The sequence below is a fragment of the Triticum aestivum genome, chromosome 2A (assembly GCF_018294505.1).
Source record: "Triticum aestivum cultivar Chinese Spring chromosome 2A, IWGSC CS RefSeq v2.1, whole genome shotgun sequence".
In the NCBI taxonomy this organism is placed as follows: domain Eukaryota; kingdom Viridiplantae; phylum Streptophyta; class Magnoliopsida; order Poales; family Poaceae; genus Triticum; species Triticum aestivum.
Genome location: NC_057797.1, coordinates 142,988,425 through 142,997,588, shown reverse-complemented (window position 1 = coordinate 142,997,588; position 9,164 = coordinate 142,988,425).

Sequence of the window (9,164 nt, the reverse complement as noted above, 5' to 3'; positions counted from 1 at the left end):
GGTCAGCGCTATATAAAGGCCCGGCCGAAGGAGTCCTGGCCGAACACGGCCCAAAGTCGGTTTCGTTTTTTTAATAATTACGTGCCGAAAAACAAATAAAAGTAATACTAAACAGACTCCAAAAATCCCGAAATAAATCTTCCCCGGCTTCTAAAATCAAGCCGAATAGGATGAACATTTATTTGGGGCCTAAATGCAATTTTGAAAAACGCGCATTTTTCCTAAATTCAAAATAAAACAGCAAATAACTCCAAAATAAAATCTTATTTGATTTTATTATTAAATCCTCAATATTTCTTTATTTTGGGAAAGTCATTTTATTCCCTCTCTCATATTTTTGAAATAGAAATAATTGAAGATAAAATAAATAAAATCAAATGATCCTATTTTCAAATTTTGAGAAGACTCAAATATGAAAATCATGAAATCCCCAACTCTCTCCGAGGGTCCTTGAGTTGCGTAGAATTTCTAGGATCAAGCCAGAAGCAAATAAAAATATGACATGCATTGATGATCTAATGTATAACATTCCAAATTGAAAATTTGGTATGTTACAAACCTACCCCCCTCCTTAAGATAAATCTCGCCCTCGAGATTCGGGTTGGCGAGAAAATAGGTGAGTGTGGTCCTTTAGCAAATCTTCCTCTCGTTCCCAGGTGGCTTCATCCTCGGTGTGGTGGCTCCACTGAACTTTGCAAAACATGATAACCTTGTTGCGGGTGACTCGGTTGGCATACTCAAGAATCTTGACTGGTTTCTCCTCATAGGTCAAATCACTGTTGAGGGAGTCCTGGATTAGGGGGTGTCCGGATAGCCGGACTATAACCTCTGGCCGGACTCTTGGACTATGAAGATACAAGATTGAAGACTTCGTACCGTGTCCGAATGGGACTTTCCTTGGCGTGGAAGGCAACCTTGGCAATACGGATATGTAGATCTCCTCCCATTGTAACCGACTCTGTGTAACCCTAGCCCTCTCTAGTGTCTATATAAATCGGAGGGTTTTAGTCCATAGGATGAAGAACAATCATACCATAGGCTAGCTTCTAGGGTTTAGCCTCTCTGATCTCGTGGTAGATCTACTCTTGTACTACCCATATCATCAATATTAATCAAGCAGGACATAGGGTTTTACCTCCATCAAGAGGGCTCGAACCTGGGTAAAACATTGTGTCCACTGCCTCCTGTTACCATCCGGCCTAGACGCACAGTACGGGACCCCCTACCCGAGATCCGTCGGTTTTGACACCGACATTGGTGCTTTCATTGAGAGTTCCGCTGTGTCGTCGTCATCAGGAATGATGCCTCATCCCGTCTTTAAAGATGGCACTGTTGCTAAGGGGGCTTTGGCTGTCGGCCAAACTCTCCGGCTAGGTGGTTTTCTTATGACTGCCTGTTCGGCCGTTGCGCCGACGATGACTTCTCGGGTCATCAAAAGCAATCTTCACGTCAACTCGGAACTCACCGAGCAGTTAGATCCAATGGAGCTCTCTTCCCTAAACGAGCTCTTGGATCTGAGAGAGATCACCACTCCCCAGGTCACCCATCACGTTGCGGTGGTGGAGGAACAATGCGGCGACCCTTCGTCCATCTTAAGGACTAGCTATGTTTGGATTCCCGATCCCTCCAAGCCGGATACCCGCGGAGGGGAGGACGTCACTCAAGACCTGAACCTAGAGTCAGGCAGCAGGCTAGATTCAGTGGAAAACATCCAAGAATCCAAACTTTCGAGTTCGGAAACTCCTTGGCCCGTGAGTCTCAGATTGGGTGAGGTTTCAGATTCAATTCCACCCACCCACCCAAACATAAGCGATCTATCCCAAATTAGGCAAGAGCCCGAAGAAATAGTACACCATTACTGGGTCAGATTCCTCCTGGTCATGAACAGGATAAAGGACTGTCGCGAGGAATACGCAATTTCATTCTTCTGCAATAATTGCACGGACAACGGAATCCTCAACGCCATAAGTCGCTATGAAATTACATGCTTTGCCGACTTGGCGTCCATAGTACGAAAGTACTATGCGATGGAAAGCCCCTGGAAAACCGAAATAAAATTTTAGGACAATCCGGCCATGAATACAAACCCAGTCCGAAATAAAAGGGTGCATTATCGCCAGACACCCGGGTTAAATACCAAAAAGCAAAAACCCTCTACAGGGCATGGAACCGTACTGGAGGGATGGCTCAATGGAACCTGTAAAATTCATAGTACAGAGGGCGCCACACCAACTCATAGCCTTAGAGCATGTTGGATACTCTGACAGGTGGCCAAAAGTGGCGAAGATCTTCTAACCCCAGAAGCCACAGAGCACCAGCCCAGGGATACCAATACGGTATTAACAGTCTTTGAGACTTTCACATCAAATAATATGCGAAAATGAACACTCCGCAGCCTTGCCGAAGTCTACCACATGGCAACAATAAACCCATGGAGTGACACGGCTATTACTTTTAATGCCAGTGATGAACCTAAATTCCGAACAGCCCGAGCACCAGCCGCATTGGTCCTCAGTCCAATAGTGGACGGCTTTCGACTCACCAAGGTACTCATGGACGGTGGCAGTGGATTGAACCTCATTTATGAGGAAACCCTTCGAAAAATGGAAATAGACTGGAACCGCATTGAGCGAAGCAGCACAACCTTTAGAGGAATAATCCCCAGTCAGGAAGCGCGCTGTACAGGAAAAATCACACTAGATGTGGTGTTCGGCACGCCGGATAATTACAGGTCCAAAGAGGTCATGTTACAAGTGGCCCCGTTCAGTAGCGGATACCATGCTCTATTTGGGCGGGAGGCGTTTACAATCTTCCACGACATACCCCATTACGGGTACATGAAGCTCAAAATGTCCGGGCCCAACGGAATCATCACTCTTGCTAGTGATCCGAACATAGCACTCCGCGCCGAAAATAAGACAGCCGCACTGGCCCTCGAGGCACTATCCGAAGCCCTAGCGGCCGAGGAACTGACTGCGCTGCGCTCCACGATGAACAGGGACGATGTGATACTCGATAAAAGATCCAGGTCCACCTCCTTTAAACCGGCGGACAAAATAGTCAAATTCCAAGTCCATCCAACGGACCCTACAAAAACAGCTTCCATCGGGACACAATTAAACACTGATGTAGACACCGCACTACGAGAGTTCCTACGCGAGAACTGGGACATTTTTGCCTGGCACCCTTCGGACATGCCAGGAATCCCACACAGGCTGGCCGAGCACAGCCTAAATATCCTCAAAGGATTCAAGCCAGTCAAGCAGGCTCTTTGGCGTTTCTTTGAACCTAAGAGACAAGCCATGGGAGAGGAACTAGCCAAGCTATTGACGGCCGGATTCATCAGAGACATAAAACATCTGGACTATCTAGCAAACCTGGTGATGGTACCAAAGAAGCACAAATCCTGGTGCTTGTGCGTCGATTTTAAGGACCACAACAAGGCTTGCCCAAAGGATCCCTTCCCCCTCCCCCGCATCGCTCAAATTATCGATGCTACCGCAGGACACGATTCATTGTGTTTCCTCGATGCATACTCCGGATTAAGATGGCAGAGCCAGACCAAGCCGCAACGGCATTCATCACACCATACGGCCCATTCTGCTTCAACACAATGCCCTTCGGGCTCAAAAACGCCGGTGTAACATATCAGCGCATGATTCAGACATGTCTGGCAAACCAGATCGGCAAAACAGTGGAGGCATACGTAGATGACGTGGTCGTCAAAACCAAGCATGTCGAATCTCTAGTAGACGACTTGAGGCTCACATTCGATAACCTCCGAACATACGACATCAAGCTCAACCCGGAAAAATGCGTTTTCGGCATACCAGCCGGAAAGCTCTTGGGCTTCATTGTATCCGGTAGAGGAATTGAAGCAAATCCAGCCAAGATCCAAGCTATGTCACAATTGGACATCCCAAAGGACCTCAAACAAATACAAAAATTGACCGAATGTGTGGCGGCTCTAAGCCACTTTATCTCCCGCTTGGGAGAAAAGGCATTACCCCTTTATCGCCTCCTCCGGCGCACCAAACACTTCGAGTGGACGGATGCCGCCATGGCCGGACTCGAGGAAATAAAAGCCATATTGGCAACAAACCCAGTCCTGGCCGCGCTAAACATTGGCGAACCAATGCTATTATACATTGCGGCAACTCATCAAGTTGTAAGCGCAGTGCTCGTCGTCAAACGAGAAACGGACGGACACAAATTCCCCCTTCAAAAGCCGGTTTACTATGTGTCCAATGTCCTTACTCCATGCAAGTCACGGTACCCGCATTATCAAAAGATAGCGTACGCGGTATTTATGGCATCCCGGAAGCTGCGACACTACTTTCAAGAGTGTTTGATAACGGTAGCCTCGGAAGTACCACTTAACGATATTATAAACAACCGCGACGCGACGGGCCGGATTGCCAAATGGGCCATTGAGCTCCTCTCGTTCGACATAACTTACAAGCCACGGCGAGCTATTAAGTCGCAAGTTTTGGCCGACTTCGTCGCTGAATGGACGGAAGCCGAACTCCCTAAAGAGTACGACACATATTCCAACTGGATCATGCACTTCGACGGCTCCAAAATGTTGGCTGGTCTGGGGGCTGGCGTCGTTTTGACGTCCCCAACAGGAGATACAGTTCAATGCATACTCCAGATAATGTATACGGACTCCAACAACGCAGTCGAATATGAGGCCCTTCTACATGGTCTCCGGATGGCAGTATCCATGGGCATTCAACGCCTAGAGGTGCGCGGGGATTCGAACCTCGTGATATCCCAAATAAATGGAGACTTTGATGCCAAGGATCCGAAAATGGCAGCTTATCCCAACGCCGTCCTAAAAATGTCAGCTCGGTTTGAGGGGCTCGAATTTCACCATATAGCCCGAGAAAACAATCAGGCAGCAGACGTCCTGGCACGCATCGGCGCAAAACGTGATGTTGTCCCTCCCAACATCTTCTTGGAGAGGCTGTTCAAGCCATCCGTAGTATGGGAAGGGGAACCCGGAAATAACAGCCCGGACCCAACCGCACTGCCCAACACCGAACATTCTGACATAATTGGAGGCTCTACCAACGAAATAACATCTTCAGCCCACGTAATAATGGCAGTCATCGCCCCGTGGACAGAACCATTCCTAGCCTACCTAACTAAGCAAGAACTTCCCGAGGACCAAAACGAGGCATGCTGCATAGTTCGGCGACCTAAAGCCTATAAAGTCCACGAGGGAGAGCTTTATAAGAAAAGCACCACCGGAGTCCTTCAAAGGTGCATCTCTGAAGAGGAAGGGAAGAATCTTCTGGCTGAAATTCATGCCGGACTCGGCGGTCACCACGCTGCAGCCCGGGCCCTTGTAAGCAAGGCCTTCCGTACAGGCTTCTATTGGTCGATGGCCCGGGCAGACTCTCAGGACTTAGTCCAACGATACGTTGGTTGCCAGCTTTTTGCTAACCAAAGCCATATGCCACCCACCGCCCTCCAAACTATCCCCATCACCTGGCCCTTCGCGGTCTGGGGGCTTGACATGGTTGGACCCCTTAAAGGAAGAATCCACAAGCAAAAATACTTACTGGTCATGGTGGATAAGTTCACCAAATGGATAGAGGCCAAGCCTGTTAAAACGGCCGAATCCGGACCGGTGATAGACTTCATATCCAGGGTCGTACACTGTTACGGCGTCCCCCACAGCATCATCACTAATAACGGCACGAACTTTATGGCCGACGAGGTAAAACTCTGGTGCAAAAACATGGGCATCAAGCTTGATTATGCTTCAGTCTATCACCCACAAACTAACAGCCAGGTCGAGCAAGCAAATGGTCTTATCATGAGCGGCATCAAACCCAGATTAGTGCGGTCCCTCAAGGAATCTAACACGCATTGGGTAGAGGAGCTCGACTCCGTACTCTGGGGGCTGCGGACCATGCCGAATCGCACTACCGGATACACACCATTCTTTATGGTATACGGCGCAGAGGCGGTTCTGCCCTGCGACATAATTCATGACTCACCTCGAGTGCGCATGTACGAAGAAAGAGAAGCCGAGCTCGATCGGCAGGATAGTTTGGACGCCTTGGAGGAGGAGCGTGATGTGGCAAAAGCCGTTCCGCATTCTATCAACAGGAGGCTCGAAGATACCAAAGCAGAGAGGTACGGGCCAAAACTTACAATGTTGGCGAGTTAGTTCTATGCCTGCCGGATAAGAAAAAGGACAAACTCAAGCCCAAATGGGAAGGTCCCTTCATCATTGACCAAGTCCTGACTGGTGGAGCGTACCGCCTGCGGGATGCATCGGATAATCGACTCGAGCCGAACCCATGGAACGCAACCCGACTCCGAAGATTCCACGCCTAACGCCGGACTCTGTGTTCGTCTCCTTCCTCTATCTGTTTTTATACACTATATGTCTTATATTTTTTCTCCTTCTCCCTTTCTTTTCTCTCACAGCCTTTAGAGGCCCATTCGTGCCTTGTTTGCATGCAACTGACGCGCTATCCGCACTCATTATACCTGGGGGCTTCTTTAATAGAAGCTTATTCACACGGGCTTTATGCCCAACACATGTGTTATCCTTCCGCATGTACCCTTTATTCACCATTATATGCATCGACATGAAGTTTTGGCCAAGCTGGGTTGCCTGGATCTTGTATTTATGCCCTACATTCCCGTTAATTCGGCTAGGGCATAAGGGCAGCACCTCTGCGATTGTTACTGCCGGGTCAGCCGGATGTGTACCTCAGACTGGGTGAAGCCGAAAGCTAGTGTTCTTAAGGGAATATTCGGTCGGTGAACTAAAGATGATTTTTCACTTATTTACTTATGCGCCCCCAGATGTTTTTTCTGCGTCTCTTCTCGCAGTCCAGACATGCACTTTAGGGCATGACTCCTAGGGAAAGGAACCCCTAACGGAACTATTCTCCCTGGAAGATGTTTCTTACTAACCATGTAATATAACATAACTAGTTGGGCACTTGTCTGTTCAAGCACTAATGATCCCTACGCCTGGTCTCCATGCATGCCCCGGTTCTTACATAACCGAGAGGGTATTCGGATACACTCCGGACCGTCGGGTCCCGAGGGTGAAGCGAAAAGGTCCACCACGACAAACGATCTACAATCTGGCTAGAAGGCATTATACATGTCACTTTAAATTACATAGTCAATTTGACTGGTTGAATTCCTCTTCAATACCATCCAATAGGCTGTCTAGTCTACATTCCTGTTGGGAATACTTTGCGGCCAATTCTACTTGGCCATACACTAAGCTCACTGGGATCTCCTTCCCATCAGGCCCCACAGGTCCGACCTCGGCCATGTGGTTTGGGTCAGCCTTCGTGTACCGCGTCTTCACCATGGCCCAGGCTTCCCTGGCACCCTGACGGTAGGCCGATATCTTCCATAATAGGAAGCGCCGCCGCGCTCCCTTCAGCTTCTCTGCAAGCTCTCCAAGGCCTTCGGGCATGGAGACGGATGGCCACAAGGCCTGGGCGACGCCTTGCATCACCTGCCGAACTCGTTCGTGCAGTTGTGAGAGCTCGGGAAGAAGGTCACCCGTAGAACCGGGCATTTCCTCCGTAGGACGACCTGTTAGCATACCTACAGACATAACTCTGTCAGCCAACTTCCTCGCCGAACTCTTTTTCAAAGTTCGTTCAAGCACTTACTAAATATGCCACGTCGAAGCCGCCGATTCTCCTGAACAGAGTCCGACAGTTGGGCACGAACATCCTTTAGTTCCACGCCCAGCTTGGTGTTGGCATCTAGGAGATCATTCTTCTCCTGCCTCACCCTCGTAAGCATGCTCTCGCCAGCCTTTAGCTGACGTAGGAGCCATTGCTTATCCAGATTTACTCCAGCGTCATCTACAATTTTACTGTTAGATTTGCATATACGCCGCACTTTATATGATACTTATCATTTGAAGGATATGTTACCAGAAGGGGTCTCTTTGGGCTCCCCCGCTGTGGCTAGTGCGGCCTGAAGTTGGTCTTTGCACTCTTCCAGCTCCTGGGATAGTTGGGTATTCCTTTCTATAAGAACCTGCATAACAAATGATCCTTAAATCAGTTATTCTAACTGTTTCAAGTCTCAGGGGCTACTGATATATATATAATCACCAAATTTTCTCACCTGTATGTCTTTTACATACTGCTCCGTGGCTCTGGCTAGACCATTTTGAGCAGCACGGAGGTACGCATCTCCTGAGTTGAAGGCATCCAATGCCTCTTGGGAGAAACAAGCGTCATGAAGAACAGTCCGGCGACGCCTGTGGTTCATGGCACTTTCCACCTCGGAGTTGGTGGCGGATAGTCTGTCCGCATCCTCTGTCGGAGGAGCGCCCGGCGCACGCCGCGTATTCGTTCCCGCCTCTGAATCCGGCCTTGGAGCCTGGCTGGTGGAGGCACGATTAGTAGCCTCTCCGGATATAGTCCGGCGAGCGCTCTTTTTCCTAAAAAGAAGGCATGGGCGTTAGTATGCCTCTGAGAATAATATCTTGGAATAAAGACGACGCGCCATATCGCTGTGCTGGTGTCTCAATCCGGACTGTGTGTCTTTTCAGCCTGCCTGGCCTCGCGGCCCCTTGTTGGCTAGTCGCCGCCGGCTCGGCCTTCCGCCTCGAGGACCTCCCCTGCAAAACACGGTTGTTATACGGTAATCAAAAGCATGCAAGGACGAATCCCTTTTCAAAGTACTGGGACTTTGGTCTCAGTTACCTGTGAGGCTGGAAGTAGCCCAGGGTAATCGGCCGTAATGGCCACCAAGGCATTGTCATTGCTCAATTGGTAAAATACCCCATCGATCAGCTCCACAGATATGTCCGGATCCTCTTGGGAGGCCGAGTCAAGGGACCGTTCCGGGTCCTCGGGTTGTGGAGGAGGGCTGTTTATCTCCCTTACAGCCTGGCGCAGCTCCTGCATTGAAATCGCTAGGCTGAATACTTAACTATGGGAATATGAAACGGATGGGTGAGAAAAAGTGTCCGCTTACCCAGCTTAGAGGATTGTACATAGAAAATCCACCCTGCGGGTTGACGCAGAGGAATTCCTCCTCTTCTCCCTTGTACAAAATGGATAAGATCTTTATTAGAGCAGCAACCGATTCCAACCCTTTACGGTCGAAGCGGGTGGAGTGATCCTCCTCATTGAAATCCCACATAGGGTGGC